Here is a 25,351-nt window from a genome sequence, read left to right as displayed (position 1 = left end):
AGCAGGAGAAAGGCATTCATTTCTCTCTAATTATACTTACCACACAGCAAGAAAATAGCCTCTTTAACCAGTAGTGGGATTCAAATAATTAAACAATTGGTTCTCTGCCCTAATGACCAGCTGGGTATGCAGGGCTTGGTGGTCATGTGACTGTGTGGGTATGGCCAACTTAACGTCACTCACATCGATGGGTGCTTCGCCTTAGCTGTTACAATGTAATAAGGATTAACTGGAGAGGCAGTTTCTGTAAGCAGGGCAATAAAGATTAGGCTAGAAACAACATCAAAATGTTTCCTTCCTGCTTTCTTTACAGGATTAGCCCTGTAAAGTGGAAAAAAACAGGATGAGATTTCCAACAACCGGTTCCAAACTGCTTAGAAAGGTAACAACCGATTCTCCTGAACAGTACAAACTGGCTGAATCCCGCTACTGTCTTTAACTGGTGGCAAATGGTAAAACCTCGGGGTCATTAGATAAAGGCAAAGTGGACTTCAGACAGGGTTTACATCTGCTAATTTGATTGCAACAAGCAATAGTTATGTATATTTCCTGTTATAATGATTCTTGTCTGCCAAAAACCAAATACAATAGCCAAGTAAATATATAAAACATCACACTGTTGCAATCTGGATTCACTTAGAGGATTCGTGTGAAGTTACAAATTAGGTTCTGAAGTCCACTAAGGCAGCCTTAATTTTATCTCAAAGGGACAGAGATGGGAATTCCCCATTTTTTTTATTTTTTATAAATGTTTATTTTAAACACATAAGCACATCAACAGAAACAAACACATGACTTAAAAACAACATAGGAACAATAAGTTCTATTGTATATCATACAGCAGTTCCGTATTGGTTTCTTTGCAGTTAGTGTTTTCCCTTCTATACATTTCTATCTTGCATTCATAATCTCCTTATTCCTTATCCATTTTATGTACAATTCTTTATTTATTTATATTTAGCTACTTATGACCAAATATTATTTACCTATATTGTGCTTTATATTTTTACTGTCATTTATTCTCTTACATACAGTTATAGGTATACATTCACATAGTTATTCTTTTTCTTTGCCATTCTTATACTATTATTATTCCATTTAAAAGATTATAAGGTATAGTTTGGATTGCTTTGTTTACCATCCTTCGCACCTGCTGTGACACCACCTTATTTTCTCTTTATTTTCTTTTCTTCCTCCCTTCCTTCTCTACTTCCTTCCTTCCTCCTCTCCTTCCCCTTCTTCCTTCCCTTACCTCTCCCCTACTCCTATCCTCTTTCTTCTCCTTCCTACCCTCTCTCCTTCTCTTTCTCTCTCTTCCTCCCTCCTCTCCTTCTCTTTCTGTCCCTTCCACCCACCTCTCCTTACCTCTTTCTTCTTCCCCTACCTCTCCTCCACACTTCTTCTTCCTCTCCTACTATCTCTCCTTCTCTTTCTCTCTCTTCCACCCGCCACTCCTTTCCATTCCTTCGTCACTCCATTCCCTACTTCCTTCCTCCCCTCCTTTCCTTCCTTCTTCCCTTCCTTTCTTTTTCTATTGTTATAGGTGTCTCTTTCAAATCCCAGTTTATGTTTTCTTGGGGATGATATTTCCACAAACCCATTTTTGTTTCATATCATTTCCTTTTTTCTCTTTCATTCTACAGTCTATATGCCAGCTATCGTCCTGATTTGATTTCACCAATCATGACCCCCATGTTTTACTCATAACTATTATTTTTGAGTGTTGTTCTATTCTTTCATTGCTTTTTATTTCTTTGTTTCATCCATCTATACCATTTATCCCATATCTGGTAGAATTCTGATTCTTCCTTTCCCTGTATTTCTTTCATTAATTTATCCATTTTGGCACAGTCCATAATTTTTCTTATTATTTCATCTTCATTTGGGGTTAGTTTGTTTTTCCACTTCTGGGCAAAAGCGCTGCTGTAAGTATACGTAGTATTAAATATTGTATTTTATTTTATTTTTGTATTTCATCGACATAATTCCTAATAGAAAAACTTCAGGTTTCCAATCTATTTTAACCCTTGTTATTGCCTCCAGCCAATTTTTGATCCTTTTTCAGATTTTTTTTGCCTCTTCACAGGTCCACCATAAATGATAATATGTTCCATGTACCGAATCACATTTCCAGCATTTTGGGGAGATATTTGTTGAGATTTTAGCCAACCTTGATAGTGCCAGATGCCATCTATAAAGCATTTTGTACTGGTTTTCCTTGTATGGAACTGATAGTGTCATTTTTAAATTTATTCCCCCAAATTTTTCCCATTTGTCTAGTTCAATGTTGTAGCCAAGTTCTGCGCCCATTTTATCATTTGTTCTTTCACAATTTTCTCTTCCATTTGATACTTCAGGAGGAATTTATATATTTTTCCTATCATCTTTCTATCTGGACTTTGAATAATTTTATCCAATTCGTGTGGTTCTGTTGCAATGCCATATATTTTAGTATCTTTATTGTATTTAGTTTTAATTTGGAGGTAAGTTAGCCAATCAACTTTCATATTCTGATCTGCCAATTCTTCAATTGTTTTTAAGTTTCCCTGTCTGTCAATTAAGTCTCTGTATCTTAGGATTTTGTTCCAATCTGTAAAATTTGGGTGTGTCGTCCTTTCTGTTGGTGATAGCCAATTTGGGAATTCCCCATATATCTTACTCATAAAATATCAGGCATGCAGAATATTAACGTATTTTAATACAGATAAATTGTAAGCAATATCTTTCCTAATCCATTTAAAGCTGCATTGGCTGTATCATTGCTGCAGGTTGTCTTCCTTATAATTTTGATTATGATTAACATTGTTCACTAGTTTCGACTGCATATTTACCATAGTATAAACACAATGTATAATTCGATATTGAAGTCAGCTAAATGAAATAGGCTCCTGGCTAAAAGTGCATTGTAGATTTTTTTTGTGTATAGCTTAGATTTTGCTCTGCAAATTCACATGATTGTTCATTTATGACATTGTAAGATTGGTAATTGAACCTCATAATGAATTTGAGCTTTTGAATGTGCGGGGAGAGGATTGTTTTTAATCAGAGCTATTTGAAGCTGAGATGATTTGAAGGTGAGATGATTAAATACTTTACATCAGGCCCTCATGAGTCATTTCAGAACAGTATAGCTGTTAAGATAGTTGACTAAGCATGGCTAGACTCAGCTCCAAGTTCTCCTCAGCTATGGAAGCTCATTGTGTATAAGCAGCAAAATAGCCACAATAACAATTTAAGATAAATTTATATTAATTTAACAAACAGGAAGATGAAATCAAATGCTTTTTAAAAGCAGTGTTGAGTGTACATGCTATGTCTTCTTCTCTTTTTCCATTTTTGAGCTTTACCTTATGTTTTATAGAATTGTAACAGAAACAGACAGGTGGCGTTTCCAGGCATTGCGGTATATAAAAAGTGCCTTGATTCAAAACTACTCACCCATCCCCATTTTGAATGCATCAATCCTGGTTTCTCCATGAAATTAACTGTGTTTACTAGTTTGTTTGGCATACAAAATGGGAATCTATCTGAAAAGATACTATATATTCTATATAAAACATATTTTTTACATTAATTCATGATTTGTGGAGAATATATTGCTTTTCTATCAAAAGGAGAGGGACTTATTTTTCTTTTATTTGTAAGATGATATAGAATACACAAATCCAAACGTACTGATTCTTAAAAAACATAATGGTGTTGTGTTTAAAATGGAACTAATTCCCTAGAAGAATGGGTTTTCTATTGCTGAATGTGTATGAGAAAAGGCTATGCCCTTCTGGAGTCTGATCAGGAGTGGGTTCCTGCCAGTTCTAACCTCTTCTATAGAAGAGGTTCCACAAATCTACAGTGTCGTTTAGAACCGGTTCCAGCTCCCTCCCCCCGCCTGTCCGCACATCATCAAGATGAAGAGCGAGAGGAGGAATTCTGGGAGTTGAAGTCCACAAGTCTTAAAACTGTCAAGTTTGTACACTCCTGGGGTTTTTTTCCCCTAAAGGATTAGGGGTGCAAGGGTCTTGTAACTTGACAGCTTTAAGACTTGCAAACTTCAATGCCAGAGTTTTTGAGCCAACATTTTGGCTGCTAAGCAAGAGCATTGTTAAGTGAGTTTCACCACATTTTACAAATTGGTCACACCCACCCAGTCACATGGCTGGCAATCTACTCCCACAAAGCAGGCCACACCTACAGAAGAGGTTCTAAAAAAAATTGTTGTTGGGGGCAATATGCTGACTCTGTAAACCGCTTAGAGAGGGCTGAAAGCCCTATGAAGCGGTATATAAGTCTAACTGCTATTGCTATTGCTAGGAGTCGGTAGAGCTGCCGTCAACCTCCGACAGAAAGGGGGTTGGTGGGTCGGCCGTGCAGAGGGTGGAGGACCCTGGACAGGGAGTTAAGGCTCAGCTGAAGTCGGTAGAGCTGCCGTCAACCTCCGACGGAAAGGGGGTTGGTGGGTCGGCCTTGCAGAGGGTGGAGGACCCTAGACAGGGAGTTAAGGTTCGGCTGAAGTCGGCAGAGCTGCCATCAACCTCCAACGGAAAGAGGGTTGGTGGGTCGGCCTTGCAGAGGGTGGAGGATCCTGGACAGGGAGTTAAGGCTCGGCAGAAGTCGGTAGAGCTGCCGTCAACCTCCAACGGAAAGGGGGTTGGTGGGTCGGCCTTGCAGAAGTGGGAGGACCCTAGACAGGGAGGTAAGGTTCGGCCGAAGTCGGTAGAGCTGCCATCAACCTCCGACAGAAAGGGGGTTGGTGGGTCGGCCGTGCAGAGGGTGGAGGACCCTGAACAGGGTGTTAAGGCTCAACTGAAGATGGTAGAGCTGCCATCAACCTCTGACGGTAGAGGGGCTGGTGGCTTTGCCTTTTGGAGGGTGGATGACCCTGGATGGGGTGTCGATGCCGGGAAGGGCGGAAGGAAACATGGTGGCCACCGGACACCTAAAGAGTTCCAATTCAAGGGGGCTATGCCTCCAGAGGTTTGGGATTCATGAAAAAGGCACCAAGGGAAATGGGTGCGGGTCATCTTGGGGACACGTCATCCCAACCATCAGACCCCGGGGAAAGGGCCCTGCGGTGGGGGATAGTGTTGTGATTCAGCAGATGTCTGCTGTGAGTCTTTTTGGGATGCAAGATTCATTATGCAGCTGGGGCTGGTTAGAAGCAAGTTTGGAGATAAAAGGACGGATGCTGCCACGCCCTAGTGGCTGGAGTCAACGTTTCCTTCGTGCGTGCCTTGGTTTGTACAACATTGTTTGATCATCAGTCGTGGTTTATGTAAGATTCACTTGGATAAGTGCTCTTTCTGTTTGTAACCCTGATTCATAGAGACTTTGGAAGAAGTGTTTTGCTTTCGTTTTCTTCAAATTGAGTTGCCGTAAGAAAGATTTGTTTTCATTACGTTATCTGGTCAAAGACTTGTATTTATGTTATTTTTTGGGCTCGAAGCCAGTTTGAACTGTGAATTGATAAAGAAAAAGTCCTTTTAAGTTTGCCTGTCTTGCCATGTGTTAAGAGCCGTGAATGGGGGACAGAACAGCCATCACTGACTTAGAAGATGGTGAGACATCTATTTAAGTATCAATGTTCTCCTTGTATACTTGGCACCATTTTTGTGATCTTTTTTGTGCCAGGCAGAGAGATTATTCTCCAGGCCACTTAAATAACATGTTAGCATTGCTTTGATATTTTAAACTTTTTCTCCTGATTTTACTCTGTTGCTGTTTTATCAATATCTTCTTTTTATTATTATTTTTTTCCATCTACAACACCTTACAATCATTATATCAACATTATTATGTCTTCATACCTGTACATGTAAATATTATTTTGCTTCTATGTTTACAAACTTTTATACAGTGTTCTCTCTCTCTCTCTCTCTCTCTCTCTCTCTCTCTCTCTCTCTCTCTATCTATCTATCTATCTATCTATCTATCTATCTATCTATCTATCTATATATATATATATATATATATATATATATATACACACACACACACACACACACACACACACATACATACATACATACATACATACACATACATACAGACATACATACATACAACCATATTCAGCCATTTGTACCAATTGTTCCAAATTTCATAATATTCCGAATCTTCTTTGTCTTTTAATTTTAATTTGTCCATATCTGAACAATCCAAAAAAATTTCTATCATTAATTCGTCCGAGGGGATATTATTTTGTTTCCAGCATTGGGCAAACACTATCCTAGCTGTGGTCAGCAGATGTGTTAATATGTACTTAATTTTCTTTGAATATTTCCCTTTGATTATTCCCAGCAGAAAGAGTTCAGGTTTGTATTTTATTTGTTCTCCTGTAATTTCTTGCACCCATTTCCAAATTTTTGTCCAATATTTTTGAATTTCCGGGCAGGTCCACCATATGTGATAGAAAGTCCCTTGTATTTTTTTACACTTCTAGCAGATCAGATTCATGTTTGGGTACATTTTAGCCAATCTCGTTGGTGGTAAATGCCAACGATAAAACATATTATACATATTTTCTTTGAGTGCTACTGATCATGAGCCAAGATGGCGCAGTGGTTAAAAGCAGCACTGCAGGCTACTGCTAGATCAGCAGGTCAGCGGTTCAAATCTCACCGGCTCAGGGTTGACTCAGCCTTCCATCCTTCCGAGGTGGGTAAAATGAGAACCCAGATTGTTGGGGGCAATATGCTGACTCTCTGTAAACCGCTTAGAGAGGCCTGAAAGGCCTATGAAGCGGTATATAAGTCTACTGCTATTGCTATTGCTATCATGTTACTTTATAATTTGTGTTCCAAATTCTTTCCCAATCCACTAGATCTATATTGTGTCCAAAGTTTTTGGCCCACACTATCATGCAACCTTTAACTTTTTATTCTTCTAATGTTACTTCTAATAAATATTTGTAAATTTTTGTTATTAATTTATTTTCCAGGCCAATTAAAATTTTATCTATTGGTTATGATTCTGTGTATATTTCATATTCTTTTACATATTTTTTGTATCTCAATTGTAGTTGAAGGTATGATCACCGGTCTATATTTATGTTTTGCTCCTTTAATTCCTAATTTCAAATTTCCTTGGACATTTCACTATATCTAACCATTTTTGATAGATCTAGTGTATTGGGATGTGTCGTGGCTTCCATAGTGGAAAGCCATGTCAGTATTTTCATGTAGTATTTTTCTCTGTTGCTGTTTTAATGCTTGCTTCATGTTGGCTATTTTATCCAGGCAGCCCTTGATTTACAACGATTTGTTTAGTGACTATTTGACATTATAATATGGCTTACGACAGTCTTTTCACACTATTGCAAAATCCCTATAGTCACATAATCAAAATTCAGATGCTTAGCAACTGGAATGTAGATAGTTGCAGTATCCTCAAGTCATGTAATCACCTTTTGCAACCTTCTGAGCAGCAAAATCAATGGAAGAGCCAGGTTCACTTAGCCACTATATTGCTAACAACAGCTGCAATGATTCACTTAACAAGGGTGGCCAGAAAGGTTATAAAATGGGGCAAAACTCATTTAATAACTGTCTTACTTAGCAATAGAAATTTTGGGCTCAGTTGCAGTTTTAAGTCAAGGACTACCTGATAAGGTTTTAATGGTTGATCTTTCTAAATTCTTTTAACTGGGAATGTTATTGCAAAACATTTCGTTTATTTTTAATTGAAAACAATTTACAAATGTGTTTAGTCAGTCACCCAGTCATTCAACTATATTCTGGACTAGCTCAGGTGCTTTGAACCTGAGCCCAAATTTGGTCTAGTTTTTAACTCTTTCTGATAAGGGGTGGGGGGATGTTTCCCTGTGTATTTCCACAGTAAAGTGACAGATGTCCCCCAATAATCAAATAAACTTTAATGGAATTCCAAAACTATCTGACAGCCTGCTTGCCTTACTTGGGCTGTTACTTTGAGCAAACTGTGCTGCTTTTCACATGATGAGACAATTCCCAATTTTGTTGAGATTGTTTCATAAATGTTTCATAGCTGGGTAGAAAGAACCTCATTTCAGTCCTGAGGGAAATTTTTGTGTCTGTGTAGAGCCAGACCTTGTGGTTCTCTCCATCTGAATAAGTAGAGACAAATACTCCATTTGCTTCATATTACAGGCCCTTAAATGCCATTCCAGCTATTTCTTTCGTGTTTGTGTTCATGTTTTCCAACAGCAACGTCAAGCCCTATGACTCAGCTGCAGTGTAGATTGGCGCAGACATTTCAGAAAAGCTGCCAGCTTCATCCCGCAAAATATAATATCTGGAAGCCGTGACTGTATGGCTCTTCATTGCTATTTTTTCACCCTCACTGAAAGCAAGTTTACCAGTGGCTATGAAATGAAGTTGATATTCCCTATGCCTATAATTTACCAACTTTGCCAATCTATCATTTTTCAGAAATGTGGGGAGGGGATTACAGTTTCAATGTTTTTTCAGATGATTGCACCAAGCTAAATATTCTGCTATGAATTGCTGTGTGTGTCTATGTGTGAGAGAACAAACATAGACATACAGACATTGTTGTGACTATTGTTGGAGATACAGCTTTGGGAACTTTATTCACAATATGTCCGTCTATCTCAGAGCTGTAGCTGTACTGATGATACTTTCCATTTAATTTCTACCTCTGTCAATCACTAAAAATGCTTTATTTTGTTTTTATGTGCCATAGGCTCCTAGTGTGATGTTCAATGTTTGCTACAAGTGAAATAAGGTGATGGCATGCTCTCTTGCAGTTAAGAAAGTGACTGAAGCTGAAAAATGAAGTATATCTAGAGAGAGGTTAAAACATTTCGCTTGATGAAATTTGTCAAGCCTAGGTCTCTGTGCTGGTATATATGAAAAAGCTAACCAGACAGGCCATAAATATCCTTCTTCTTTCAAAGCTCTTTCCAACAAGCATCCTAGACATGCATGTACAAAATATGGTGGATCCATTTCCCTCCAAATACGTCTGTTGGAAGCACTTTGCAAATCCTTATTTGGGGAAAAGGATGAATCTACCACCGTGAGGGTGAACTTATCGCACATGTGCCAGAGGTGGCACGCAGAGTCCTCTCTGCTGCAGTGGTGGGTTATGACCGGTACGCCCCAGTCGGGTGTACCAGTACTTGCCGGGAGCACCAGGTACCATTCCAGTATGGTGCTTCAGAGGGCCCACCTACCTGCCCATGCTCCTTACCAGTATTTGAGGTTTTTGGGGCTTCTGCCGAGCAGCAGGAGCATTGCAGGCAGTAAGTACATATGTGTGTGCTGTATACATGTGTGCGCTGTGCACATGTGTGCATGCACTGTGCACATTCCCGCCCCCATGGCATTGTACCAGCTGCAATGGGATCTGGAACCCACTACTGCTCTCCTGGCACTTGTTCCTTCACCCCGGGTAACATCTCCATGGTGTTTCTTTCGTGAACTTCTGTTTCCCTGCAAACGAAAAAACAGTAGGTCATGATAGAAAAAAGATATTACTTCTTGTCGCACTGCCAGTGTTGAGATGCCTCTCCTCCCACTGACCAGCTGGAGTTTGGGTCTCTGCTGCGCATGTGTACATGCACACATTCGCACATGCATGCACATCTTTCAGTTTAGGCATGCACATGCGTGCAGTTTCGGCATTCAGTGTCTAAAAGGTTCACCATCATTGATCTACCACCATCTCCCTTTAGATGGGGGAAAAGTTTGTGATTTACTTTGCTTTAAAACAAGAAAAGAAGGCAAAGGAATCAAATAATTCATGGGCTCCCAGGGAATATCTTGCCTTGCTTGGAAAGAACTGAGACCTATTATTCCAGATATAGAGGTAGTTTTTGTTTAGCAACCACAACTGGGAATGGCAGCTTGGTTCTTAAATAATAATAATAATAATAATAATAATAATAATAATAATAATAATAATAATAATAATAATAATAAAATCCGGCGAAACAACTGGCCGCTGTGATACAATTGTATAACAATAATAATAATAATAATAATAATAATAATAATAATAATAATAATAATAATAAAATTAAAGTACCTAGTCACACAACAGAAAAAGCATCAAAGCCAAAGTGGAAAATCCGTCTAGAACAAAAAATCAAAAAATTAAGGGCAGATGCTAGTAACTTAAAGAACATGCATGAGCAACGGCTTAAAAACAACAAAATCATAGATCGGCTAATCAGAAGATATAGATTGGATACAAGAAACATCAATGAAGCTGTAGAGATTGTAAAACAGCAGATAACAGCAACAGCTAGAAAAATTGAAAGATATGAGGCACGAATCATCCAATATAAACAAAATCAGCAATTTCGATCAGACCAACGGTGTTTTTATCAAAGTCTTAATGTGAATGGTGACACCAAAAGTGAAAAACCAGAAAAGCAGGCCACAGTTGAATTCTGGAAAGAATTGTGGGAAAATGCAAAGGATTACAACAAGAAAGCAAAGTGGATACATGACTTTGAGAAAAGCATTGGCAACAAACAAATGCAAGTATTAGAAATAACAACTGAGATGGTCAAAAATCGAGTAAAAAAGGTAAAGAATTGGACATCACCTGGAAAGGACCAATTACATGGTTTCTGGCTCAAATATCTGACCAGTTTACATGCAATATTGGCCAGGCAACTGAATGAAATTTTACAAAAGGGCCAAATTGATGAATGGTTGACAACTGGAAAAACATACTTGATTCAGAAAGATGCAACTAAAGGAACAACACCTGAAAACTACAGACCAATAACATGCTTGCCAACAACCTTCAAATTACTCACAGGCATTATTGCAGATAACATGATGAATTATTTGGAAACAAACAACATCTTGCCAGTAGAGCAAAAAGGCAACAAAAGAAGGAGCAGGGGCACAAAAGATCAGCTTCTAATTGATAAAATGATATTAGAAAATTGTAAGAACAGAAAAACGAACTTGAATATGGTCTGGATTGATTACAAAAAGGCATTTGACTCACTGCCACATAGTTGGATCATAAAATGCTTAGAAACAACTGGCATTAGCAAAAATATTACATCCTTTACTGAAAAGGCGATGAAACAATGGAGAACTGAGTTGGCAGTAGGGAATGAGATCTATGGAATGGTTAATATCAAGCGAGGAATTTTCCAGGGTGATTCACTTTCACCTCTTCTCTTCATCATCGCAATGATCCCACTATCAGTAATCTTAAAAAAAATGAAATTAGGCTACCAAACAGCCAAAGAAGCTGAAAAAATTTCGCATTTACTATATATGGATGATTTGATACTCTATGGGAAGTCAGAAATAGAAATCCAATCATTGACAAACACAGTCCGAGTATTCAGCACCGATATTTCAATGCAGTTTGGCATGGAAAAATGCGCCACTGTATCCATAAAAAAGGGCAAAATCACTGCATGTGAGGGAATTGAAATGCCCAATGGCCAATTAATTAAATGCAAAGAAAATGAAGCCTACAAATACTTAGGCATTCTGCAGTTGGATAACATCAAGCATGGAGAAGTAAAAACTATTGTCAGGCGAGAGTACACCAACAGAGTTAGGAAAATTTTGAAATCTAAATTGAATGGTGGAAATACAATCAAGGCCATAAAAACCTGGGCAATACCAGTTATAAGATACACAGCTGGTATAGTTAACTGGACACAAGCTGATTTGGACCTTTTGGACCGAAAAACCAGGAAACTAATGACAATGCACTACAGTTTACATCCACGTGGTGATACTGATAGACTTTACCTGCCCCGAAAATCAGGTGGCAGAGGATTATTACAAGTGAAGCAAACAGTTGAAGAAGAAAAACATGCACTGGCTGATTATTTAAAAGAAAGTCAAGAACATCTATTAATCGAAGTAAAGAACAAAAATCTACTGAAGGCCCAACAGACGAAACAAGAATACAGAAAAGATGTGATAAAATCAAGAATGGAGAGTTGGCAGAACAAAGCACTGCATGGCCAATTTCTGGAAAAAATAAAAGATAAAGTGCACAGTGAACAAACTTGGTTATGGTTAACAACAGGTACATTAAAGAAAGAAACAGAGTCACTAATCCTGGCTGCGCAAGAACAAGCTATCCGCACAAATGCCATTAAGGCCAAAATCGAAAAATCCTCTGATGATGCCAAATGCAGACTTTGCAAAGAAGCTGATGAAACTGTTGATCACATACTCAGCTGCTGTAAAAAAATCGCGCAGACTGATTATAAATTGCGGCACAATTCAGTAGCACAAATGATCCATTGGAATTTGTGGAAAAATTATAATATTAAAACAGCAACAAGCTGGTGGGAACATCAGCCTGAAAAAGTCACCGAAAATCAGATGGTCAAGATCTTGTGGGATTTCCGTATACAAACCGACAAAATACTGGCGCATAATACACCAGACATCACACTGGTTGAGAAAAATAAGGTCACAATCATAGACATCGCAATACCAGGTGATAGCAGGGTCGCCGAGAAGGAACATGAAAAAATCGCAAGATACCAGGACTTAAAAATCGAAATTCAACGACTATGGCACAAACCAGCAGTGATAATTCCAGTGGTAATTGGCACACTGGGTGCTATTCCAAAAGCACTGGAATTACATTTAAAACAGTTAAAAATTGACAAAATCACCATCAGTCAAATGCAAAAAGCCGCACTGCTTGGATCTGCACGCATATTACGAAAATACGTTACGACGTCCTAGGCCCCTGGGTGGGGCCCGACTAGTAACCAATGCCAAATCCAGCGAAACAACTGGCCGCTGTGATACAATTGTACAATAATAATAATAAAGTGAAGTGGTTCCTTTGCAGACCTGAAATAGGGTTTTACATTTCACCAATGTGATGATTGGTTGTAAAGTTACCTTTTTATCATTTTTGTAACTGCCAATGGTTGTTTAATGAGACCATCCCTAAATGAGGACTGGTTGTGAAATTCATTGTATGTATTTGATGTTCTTCTCTAGGCATCTTCTTCCCTATCACAGTGATGTGCCAAGTAAAAGAATAGTGCCCAGGGAAAAAAATTTCTCATAAGCCACTTTCTCCAAGAAAGTAGTTTCCACCACTTAGAATTGGAATATATTTTGCAAACTGAATTAATAAAGGCAATGCTGTAATGCAGCAATACAAACCATTTTGGTGCATGAGTTATGCTGAAGGCCATATGGCACATCCTGAGATTTATAATAGGAATAGGGCAGAATTTCAAATAAATCACTAACTTTGCATTTTCAGAATTCATATGCTATAATCTGACCAGAACATGTTTTTATGAATTTAATTATCTTTTCAGCTATAACCTTAAACAAATTTCCACTGCAATTTTCAACTAAATGGTTATATACAAAGATATAAAGATTAAGGAAATGGCCGGTTTGCAAGTGGGCTGCCCGAGCAGCGAGCTGGCATGTGTGTGTGCAGCTCAACTTGCACAAGTAGTGGGAATGTGATGCACAGGGATGTGCCTGCCCACCACTTGCACGGGTCACTCCTCGCCCCCCCTGGGTCACCAAGCCACAATGGTTGGGGACTGCTGTATTAAAAGGAATGTAATTTTTTCATGCTTTCTTCTTGTTTCTAACATTCAGGGAAATATGTAGATTGAAAGAGACTTCTCCACCTTCTCCAATTTGACTCAGATCTCTCCAGAAGGGTTAATTCCCATTGGAAATTCTAGAATCTGGATTTTATATATCTGGATAATTCTAGATTGGGGAAGCTGGGTTATATGCAAAAGTAATACTGACCAACTGAATAAACACTACATTCTAATTTACAGAAGAAAGAATGGAGGAAAATATTATATAACGCTCCTGACAAAATTCCTGTATATGATTGAATACTATTTCTTACCAATAGAAAATTGATTTCTTTCTCTTTCTCTTTCCACTTTCCTATAGATGATTATCCTCAGGTTTGTTGCATTCAACTCTGAATATTCAGCTGGCTGAACAATTCTGGGTGTTTGTTCACACATTTAGAAACCTTACAGATAAGTGAATGAGCCATAGAATCTGGAACTGGGAACATTTTCAATTACTTGCCTGCAATGTTGTTGAATTCAGGAGGAAGTGATCATTTCTGTCCACACTTAATTAGCATGACTAATCATTATTAATTGTGAAGTAATGAAGCACACAAAAGCTGTAAATGCCACTGCTTTATTAGCACCTCTTCATTTATAATTGCAACCTGATCCCTGTTTGTTTGGGCTTTTCAGTAGATTCTAGATGAATTCATGTAAAGTTGAATATTGTTAATTCAAATGAGTATGTAAATTCCCCAGCTTAGTGCTTTTGTTCATATACACAGTAACAACTCTTGAGATGGTCATTTCTCTTGCAGAATCTCTTAAGATACTGAAATAGAATAAGATGTGAGTTTCATGTTTCACAAACCCAGAGTCATCAATTTCACAAATTAAACATTTATCTTGACAAGAGGTTTGCAAAATGCATCCAACAGCATTGTCCCTCTGCACTTATTGCTTCCCTGAACATACATTTTCAAGTCCAATGAAGGACATCTATAATATATATTACAACCATTTCAGAACTAACCTAAAATTAATTGCTCTGTGTGAACATAAAGTAGATTCTGGAATATAGCAAATAGATTTCTGGTGTTAAATTAGATCAGAGCAGGGCAAAGAGATAGTGTGAAGTAAGATATTAAAGTTCTTCTGGTCTTTATTTTTATTATTACATTTCTTAAACAACCCTGTATAGTAAGTTCTCCTATCAGAATTGGGAAATTGATATTTTTTAAACTTGTACTTTTAGTTGTACTACCATACAGAAGTGTGTGTGCTTGCATCAGTGGTGGGTTCCAATTTTTTTTAGACCCTATTATGTAGGTGTGGCCTGTTTTGTGGGAGTGGTTTGGTGATCATGTGACTGGGTGGGAGTAGCTTGGCAGTCATGTGACTGAGTGGGAGTGGCTTGGCAGTTATGTGATTGGGTGAGAGTGGCCAAGTCGATGTCACTGAATTCTTTGCCCCAAAGAATGACCTACAAAAAGAAGATATAAAAGAGGAAATTTATTATTTTGTGCACTTACTACTTAAATAAGAATAAATAAGTACACAAAACAATAAAACAGCTACTTACAGAGGAAATATGGTGGTCTTCAACATTGAGCCGAGGTGGCACAGTGGTTAGGGTGCAGTACTGCAGGCCACTTCAGCTTACTGTTATCTGCAGTTCAGCGGTTCAAATCTCACCGGCTCAAGGTTGACTCAGCCTTCCATCCTTCCGAGGTGGGTGAAATGAGGACCCAGATTGTGGGGGCAATATCCTGACTCTGGAAACCGCTTAGAGAGGGCTGAAAGCCCTATGAAGCGGTATATAAGTCTAACTGCTATTGCTGACTGTAGAATACGCGCCCCCTGTTGGGAAGCGCCCCTGCCATCTCAACCCGTAACAAGAATCCCACCGATCTACAGCTCTCCCTTTGTTAACGCCCCCCAGCAACTTAACAATCCTACAACGGCCGCGCCCCCTCGGTCCGGCCTACCTAGCTCGGTGAGCCCGCCTTCTGGGCAGTCCAAAGATGGTGTCGCTTGGAGCTCCATTCCCTTTGGGGAGGAGCTTCCACGAGCAGGTCCTACCCCTCCGACGACTGCAGTTGAACTGCGAAGATCGGGGCGGGTCCGGCGCCGTCCCGCCTACTTGGACGACTACGCATGCTCCACCCAGGGGCATGCGCAGATCTGGGGGGAAGGGGTGTAGAATATTCCTAATGGGCCAGCAACAGCCTATGCTGCGCCCTGATTGGCTGGGACGCAGCATAGTCTGTTGCTAGCCAGCTAACGCATTCTGATTGGCCGAGGTACTGCGTCAGCAGTTGCTGGACAGTACCCGGCTCCCTATTGGTTCCTTCTTTTACAAACCCCATATAAATACCTTGGCGTGGTTTCTGTTCTTTTGAATCGCTGTCTTCTGTTCCGTTCTGCAATAAACCTTTTGCTTGTTGAAGTCCTGGCTCTCGCGTCTTCTGTCCGCCTTCGATCTACAAAACTGACCACCTTACCCAGATACTTCCAGCCCCTCTGTCTCTTCCCTTTTCCTGGATTCACTCAAAGTTTTAAAAACTCACAGCCTGTGCACAGCACACACACTTCCAGCCCCTCTGCCTCTTCCCTCTTCCTGGATTCACTCAGACATTTTTAAAACCTACAGCCTGTGCACACACACACACACTTCCAGCCCCTCTGCCTCTTCCCTCTTCCTGGATTCACTCAGACATTTTTAAAACCTACAGCCTGTGCACACACAAACACTCTTCCAGCCCCTCTGCCTCTTCCCTCTTCCTGGATTCACTCACACATTTTGAAAACTCACAGCCTGTGCACAGCACACACTCTTCCAGCCCCTCTGCCTCTTCCCTCTTCCCCAACATCCCCCCCCCCAGTTCTTTCTTCTTCTGGTTCTTCTTCTGAGAACTTTTCGGCAGCATGGTGCGGATGGGTGGGGTGAGTGGAAGAGCAAACGAAGGGAAGGAACATTCCGGTGTGGAGCCTCCTGACTAACAGTTACAGGAAGGCATGCTGAATTTCATCATCCGGTATGGCCATACCGGTCCGTACCGGTTGAAACCCACTCCTCGTTTGCATGCACAAACACACAGAGGAATCCTTGAAGGTTCAAAATTCCTCATATATATTCAATTTCTCAATAAGAGCCTATTTCATAAAGCCTATTTAGCAATAGCAGCCTATTTCACATTTTGGGATACAATTCTCATCATCTATTACAGTACTTTTAAGCATGTTTCTTATAGAGTTATCCAAAATTCTTAGATTCTTTTAGATTTTTTTCTCATAACTAATTAGATACTGAATGTTGCATCTGAAAGATAATAATCTTTCTTAAAATTAGTCCTTTAATAATAACTATAACCACCACCACCCCACCCAGAATATCTACATCCAATAATTAAAAGGTTTATTTTTGTATTAGTCTTCTAAAAATTCCACGTTAATAACTCATCTATTCAAAAGAAAAAGCACATCCAAATATTCTGGTTTGACTTATTATATTGCTATCTTATCATGCTATGTTGTAAAGAACAGTCTTCCAAAAACATATTTGAGCCATTTGTGAATATTTTAATTTTTTATAGCCCATTCTTTGTTCTCCTTCCTACTGATAGTACAAATGACTCACATGGTCTATTGTTGGTTTTTCTTATTTTATGTTAATTTTCTTTTTTTACTATAGTCTTTCATCTCAAATCAACATTTCTTGTGTTCCAGTCTGGGTTTCTAAACTTGTTCTTTTTTCTTTTGTCTTCTGCCAATAAAGTTGATGAAGTCCATGCTAATTTACAATATGAATTAGACTCCATACCGATTTATCCATTCCTGTATTCACTTCTCTGTACACAGTACATGGGTTAGATAATGTATGAGATTGCATTTACTATTTATTATTGGAACAAATCTTTTTATAGTTGAAGCCTGATTAGGGAGGGCAAGAAAATACAAGACTCAGCCTAGTAAAGAATGCCAGCTACAGACTAAAATGCATCTAGGCCAAAGCATAAAGAAACATGACAGATCAGTAAATCCTAGCATAGCAACAGCAATAGCAGACTTATATACTGCTTCATAGTCCTTTACAGCCCTCCCTAAGTAGTTTACACAGTCGGCATATTGGCCCCAGCACTCTGGGTCCTCATTTTACCAACTTGAAAGGATAAAAGGCTGAGTCAACCCTAGCTCACTGAGAATTGAACTCCTGACAGTTAGCAGAATTAGCCTGCAATACTGCATTCTAACCACTGCACCACTATGCTGAGTCATAAGTGTCATAGGTATTACTTAAACATAATGGGGTTATACATACAGGTGGAACACACTGCTGGAAGACTATAATTTACACAAATGAACTACACTCAAAGGAAGGGGTGTTGACTTGTATATAAGGAAAATGTAAATCTACAGACATTCAGGTTTGGGAGCATGCAAGTTCTGTTAAAACTGTATGGGCAAGAACAAAAAAAAAAGAGAATTAAAGTGGATGCAGTTGTGAGGATTTATTATAAACCTCCAAGATAAGCTGAAGAGGAAGATGAAATTCTTCTGTACCAGATGACCCCCACCAGTGGTTTGCAATTTTTTTTACTACCGGTTTGGATGCGGTCCTGCCCGTGCGTGATGCTTCTGTGCATGCCTCCTGCCACCGCTACTACTAGTTCGCCCGATCCAGGCTGAACTGGGAGCAACCGACCTCTGACCCCCACCTTCTAGGAAGCATGTGGTAGTGAGCATGGAGGATTTTAATTATGCAGTCATTTGTTGGAAATCTTATGCTGTTGGGGGTTACAAATCCAATAATTTCTTGTCTGCTCTTACAGACAATTTCAGTTGTCAAAAGGTAGAAAAGGAAACAGTGGATCTGCTATTCTGCACCTAAATCTCATTAGCAGGACAGAAATGGATGAAGACCTAAGCGTTGAGGAAGTAAGGACAACCAGGAAGGCAGTGATCATGCTATCTTGACATTTCAGATAGTCCAAGATGGAGAAATTGCATATGGAACAGACTTTGATGGACTAAGAAGAACAGTATAAAGGATCCAATGGCTTGATACCCGTAAGGAGAAAAAAGGCTAAGTAGCCCGAGAGCAAAAGAAAATACTGTAGGAACCATACCCAAACAATTTCTACAAGGAAAAATGGAAAATATCAAAAGACACAAAATGGATCCACCCAGAACTTTATCAATTGCTTAAGAGGAAAAAGGGGAAGAGGGGAATATATCCAAAGAAAAATATGAAGCCCTCTATAAAACGATAGCTCTAGCATGAGAAAAGCTAATGTCTAGTGCAAGATTAGGCAATCAATGGATGCCAACAACAACAACAAAAACTTGGGGGGGGGGGAATTGTTGTAACCAAAAGGAAAGTCAAGGATACAATAAGTCTTCTGCAGACAGAGAATGATGAAATGATTAAGCTGGAGTATGAGGGGATAGAGAGATGTGGTGACTCAGTGGCTAAGATGCTGAGCTTGTTGATCAGAAAGGTCAGCGGTTCGAATCTCTAGTGCCACATAAAAGAGTGAGCTCCTGTTACTTGTCCCAGCTTCTGCCAACCCAGCAGTTCAAAAGCACATAAAAATGCATGTAAAAATAGGGACCACTTTGGTGGGAAGGTAATAGCATTCCATGTACCTTTGGCATTTAGTCATGCCGGACACATGACCATGGAGACATTTTTGGACAGCGCTGGCTCTTCGGCTTTGAAGCGGAGATGAGCACCACCCCTTAGAGTCAGTAACAACTAGCACATATGTGTGAGGAGACCCTTTACCATTACCTTTTTATGAGGGGATATAACTTGATAATACCTACTTTACATCCCTTTTCTTGTGGAAGGTGAATAAACCTTTGGTTGTCTCCCGCTGTGCCACTGGGGAAGTAAAGCTCAAGATAAGCAAAGAGAAAATGAGGGAATTCTTCTCTAATCTAAATGAATTAAAGCCTCCAGGTGCAAATAGGTTTTACCCCAAGATATTGAAGGAACTAGCAGAGATAATTGCAAAACCTCTCTATTTAATGTTTGAGAAGTCTTGAAGTACAAGCAAAATCCCAGAAGACTATAGGAGGGCTAATGTTTTAATTTTTTTTTCAAAAAAGATTATCAAGCAGCATGTCTGTGGGCCCTTAAATAGGAATTCATTAATGAGGAGCCAACATGGATGTATGGAAAACAAGTTATGCCAAACTAACTTCTTCTTCTGAAACAATGAGATGGAATGTAGAGAGGAGGTGGATCCCCCTAGTGGTGGTAGTGGTAGGGTGCATTCCAGTGGAGTAAGAAGCAACTCAGTCCAGATATTATGTGTGAGAAAAGAGGATGAAGACCACTCCTCCAAAATAGTTTACAGAGTATATAGTAGATACTGATAGTAGAGTGCTCAGTCTGCCAAGATTTTGGTTTATAGGTATGAACCAATAAAAAATCAGCTTGGAAGAATTGCCACATGTCATTTTTTATTTTTTTTTGGTTTTGGGGCCTGACAAATAATACTGAAATGGTTGATCAGGGAAAGGCCATGAATAGAGAATATTTTGAATTTAGGCAGGCTTTTGACAGGATCTCATAGCATCCTTACTAACAAAATGATAAAATGGGGTTTGACAATTCAGTGTTTAGGTGGATCCACAAGTAGCTTCAGGGTCATAGACAAAGAGTAATTATAAATAGTGTCAAATCCACCTGAAGAGACACCTTGAATTGTGTGCCAGAGACTGTTCCTGGATCCAGTGCTATTCAACGTTTTTATAAATTATATGGAAGAGGGAGTTGAGGGAATGCTTGCCAAATTTATGCATGATGCAGCACTAGGAGGAGTTAGTTAATATTTCAAAGGAGAGGGAAAACTTAAAAAAAAAGAGACTGGAACAGTGGGCAGAAACAAATAAAAATGTAATGCAAATATAAAGTAATGTATCTAAATAAGAAAACAAAAGAAACATGTACACGGTAGGAAAAGTCTGGCACAAGAGCCAAGGTGGCGCAGTGGTTAAATGCAGCACTGCAGGCTACTGCTAGATCAGCAGGTCAGCGGTTCAAATCTCACCGGCTCAGGGTTGACTCAGCCTTCCATCCTTCCGAGGTGGGTAAAATGAGGACCCAGATTGTTGGGGGCAATAGGCTGACTCTCTGTAAACCGCTTAGAGAGGCCTGAAAGGCCTATGAAGCGGTATATAAGTCTACTGCTATTAATACAGGTAAGAATGACTTTGGGCTACTACGGCATCACAAGGTGAATATATGTGTCGGCAATGTAACAGAACTGCAAAGAAGGGCAATGACATCTTGAAGAGCATCAAGTGGAGCAAAATCCATGAAGTAATTAGGAACTTGGAGTATTGTATTCAAATCCATGCACCTCGGGTTAAAAATAACATTGATAAACTGGAGCTTGTTCAGAGAAGGGCTACCAAGACAATGAAAGATTGGAAATCCTAGGAGGAATGGTTAAAAGACCTAGGTATGTTCGACTTGCAGAAGAGAAGGTTGAGAGGAGATATGATAGCTATCTTCAAAAATACAAAAGTATAGAAGTTTTAGACTTATTCTCACTTGCTCCAGAGGGTTAGACTAGAAGTATTGAGAAGAAACTTCAAAGATGTAGATACAGGTTAGAAATTAGGAATAATGTTTTGAAGTAGCAACTGTCTATCAGTTAAATATGTTACTGCATGGTTTCTTCCCCTTCACTGGAGGTTTTCCAACTGAGGATGGTTAGTCATCTGTTAGGGATATGCATAATGTGCAGAGGATTGGACTTGATGATGACCCTTAGAGCCCTTCCAATATGGTTCTATGATACCATGATAAGGAGTGCAATGAATCCATTATTGAGCATTCTCCTGGGGAATGTGACAGTCAGTAGCTAAGAGATTGAACTCTACAGCATAAAGTGCTATTATGAAGTAAAAATATTATTGGTCAAACTAGCCAGAAAGGGAGGGAACATAAAACATGAGGGAACCCCCCAATTCTCTTTAACTACATCCACACTACCACCCAAAACTGTCATCTATGCACATAAAGGGACTTCATTGGCACAGCTACCTTCTGAATACCATCTATGGCTTTCTGCTTCCCTGCCTGGTGTTTATTTTGGACTGTAAATCCATTGGGCCAAGGTTGTCTGGAACCTGTTCTCACATGGATTGTCACCCCTGTGTATTAATTTGAGAAGATATGACTTACAAGCATTAATTGAAAGGAGGAATTCTAGATTTAACCATTTAGAAATTATCCTAGTTCAAAATATAAGAAATATTCTAAGACATGTTTTAACCGAAAGTGTCAAAGTAGGTATTTTAAGAGGAAATAATTATAATTCCTCTTAAATTCCTCCTATAATTCCCAAGGCAGTTACACGGTGTATAAAATAAAAAGACTATGAAGAATAATTTTATGCCTGAAGTAATTTAAACAATTTTCTTAATGATGAGGGCAAGCATTTTAGGTATGTATTAGCTGATATTTAGGGAACTTTGAATTTCTTTCCTACTATTGCACAGTAAGTTAAGGTAAGAGTAAGTTGCTATTGCAATTTTCAGCTAAAAGGCTATTTTAGCCATTGTCCATAATCTGAAGTTGATACTTGATCCAGACTGCATATTGGCTCTAATGTGGAAGCCTACTAAAAAAAACCATTTGTTACACTTTTTTTCTTTAAATCTAAAAGCACAAAACTGCATTTCAGAACAAAAAAATAATTCATTTTAAGAAACGACGCTGGAAAGAATGTAAAAGAATTGGATACTGCCTGGAAGAGCTATCTTAATTTGCAAACTTTTAAGAAAGAAGTGACTATACATTTTTAATAACATCTCTGGAGTACAGTTATTCTAAGATGGAACTGGCATTAAAGTAAATTAAAGAATTTGGATATTATTGTACTAAAAGGGTAAAATCAATCATGCATCTTAACTGCATTTTGCTGAATGTTGGGTTTGCAAATTTAATCTTTATTGTTGCTGGTCACTATTTTTGCTAGGAAATGTTATACAGAGAGATGGGGCGGGAATGAAAAAAATAATATTTCTACCTCAGAGGTGGGTTCTTATGGTTCGGACCAGTTCGGACGAGTAGGTAATAACTTGGCCGGCCATCCCCCCATGAACCAGTTCTATCGGTGGTGCCATAAACACTGCCATATTGTTTTTTGCTTCTGCACATGTACAGAAGCATTTTAACCTACTGCACATACGTGCATAGTGCGCATCAAGCATGCGTGCACCCAAAGCACATCCCTGAGTTAACCAACATAGAAGAAACTGGAAACCACTCCTGCTCTACCTACATAATGTTGACTTAAATAGGTACATTTTAATGAAAGAAATAGTTAAAAAATCCTGAAATGACCTTTTTTTGTTACCTGCATTTACTTCTCTGCATAATCTTCACCATTTGCTATACAAACTTCTTAAAGTCACCACAAACCGACTCCACACTTTGTCTCTTGCACCAGGAAGAGTCCTTTCTACCACTTCATGTGAGTTAAACAGATGCCCTTGAAGTTATTTTTTCCATTTTGGAAAAAAGAAAAGTAGACGTCATGTGGTACCAGTCTACATTGTATGTGATAAAGCCACCTTATATAAACCTTCCAATATTGAAGAACATCAGTTATAACATCCACTTATTTCTGATCAGCAAAATCCACTCTTTTTGGTTCACCAGTTTTACATTTTTTGGGACCCAGTGATGTATAGTACTCCTGTCAACACATGACTGTCAACACACGATGTCTTTACCATAATCAGCCTGTATTTGCTGATGGAGATGTCCTTTAGCATTCAAAAATGTGATGACGGAATATTGCCTAAAATGCACTGACACACATACACATATACAAATACACACACACACACACACACGATCAGATGTGTGCATTTGTGTTCTCCTGGCAGCAAAACATTAACAAATGTTATTAGCAAATATATAATTAAAAGTAAGGGTCTACATTTAGGCAAGAAAAACAAAATGCACAGGTACAATATAGGTGGTACCTTGCTCAATAGTAGTAACACAGATCTTGGAATCCTAGTGGATTATATGAATTATAAATATGAGCCAGCAGTGTGCAGCAGCTGCCAAAAAAGCCAACACAGTTCTAGGCTGCATAAACAGAGGGATAGAATCAAGATCACATGAAGTGTTAATACCACTTTATAATGCCTTGGTAAGGCCACACTTGGAGTACTGCATTCAGTTTTGGTCGCCACGATGTAAAAAAGATGTGAAGACTCTAGAAAGAGTGCAGAGAAGAGTAACAAAGATGATTAGGGGACTGGAGGCTAAAACATATGAAGAATGGTTGCAGGAATTGGGTATGTCTAGTGTAATGAAAAGAAGGACTAGGGGAGACATGATAGCAGTGTTCCAATATCTCAGGGGTTGCCACAAAGAAGAAGGAGTCAAACTATTCTCCAAAGCATCTGAGGGCAGAACAAGAAGCAATAGGTGGAAATTCATTAAGGAGAGAAGCAACTTAGAACTGAGGAGAAATTTCCTGACAGTTAGAACAATTAATCAGTGGAACAGCTTGCCTCCAGAAGTTGTGAATGTCCCAACACTGGAAGTCTTTAAGAAGATGTTGGATAACCATTTGTCTGAAATGGTATAGGGTTTCCTGCCTAGGCAGGGGGTTGGACTAGAAGACCTCTAAGGCCCTTCCAACTCTGCTATTTTATTGTATTGTACTGTATATATAAAAATAAACTTGATTCTTATTCTCACTTGAATGATACATGTATCTATCACCATCACAATTATTCACTTTGCCCCAAAGTAAGTGAATCCATGAATCTGTTCTTTCCCTTTTAATGTCATTACTAGTTAAAAATATTGTTCGGAACACTTCTCCCTCAAATATATTTCTCAGCAAGAGAAATATATTTACATTTTTAGTAAAAAGCTCATGAAGATTATGAGCCATGAAGCACACATTAAAGTGTGATCATTTGTCAAATGATTTCACAATTTTTCTTATCTATTTTAGGCTTCCTTACATCACAATAACTTGATGAGCTATTTAACATGCCCCTGGGATCTGTCATTTATTTGAAAATTCTTAAACCCCCAGTTCAATTTAGATACCTTCCTAGTTCTGAATTTTGTGTGAAATTGTGTATGGACTATGCATGAGTGATGTTGTTGGCAAACAGGAGTTAAATAAATTACTACATCTAAATATGCAAAATAAAAGAGAGTGGGGGAGGGAGGGAGGGAGAGAGAGAGAGAGAGCGCAGTGTGTATGTGGGGAATGAATGGTTGTAAACTTTGGAATTGTGTGTTTCTCTAACTAATTATAATATTTATGATGCAGACAGATGGTCTTTGTATTCTAAAACTGTTTCCACTTTTCTTCAGATAGCAAGTTTACAGCTTGATCTAATGCTGTCATTTAAAGCCCGTGAGATTCATTCATCGACAATGGCAGCTACACCAGGAATTCTGTATAGCAAGAATCTGGTTACGTTAATCCTGTAATCTCCTGGTTTTGTAATGACATGGGAATGTGGTACACATTGGCTACAGCAGTGTCAGCATGGGGATGGGGGATCAAAACAGGCAAATTATGATTGCAAGCATTGTTGAAGTCCTGCCTCTTTATACATGTGAGCATTTGTACATTCAATAACCACCATCTTGCCTATTCCTTCCCCTAATTGACACCAGTGGTTAAGTGTAACGACTCAGTCTACTGTGTCTAGTGTGTCTAAAATATTATTTGCAAGTAGGATGTCCTAAATGCCTAGGCTTTAGTTCTTATTCATTTAATATCTTTTAGGAATTATACATTTGGTGTTCAGAAAGTTCCTCAAAACTTG

Source organism: Thamnophis sirtalis, unplaced genomic scaffold, assembly GCF_051295495.1.
Source record: "Thamnophis sirtalis isolate CommonGarterSnake01/CBP01778 unplaced genomic scaffold, rThaSir2_p1.2 scaffold_6, whole genome shotgun sequence".
NCBI classification, from domain to species: Eukaryota; Metazoa; Chordata; class Lepidosauria; order Squamata; family Natricidae; genus Thamnophis; species Thamnophis sirtalis.
Note: the sequence above shows the minus strand (reverse complement) of the source record.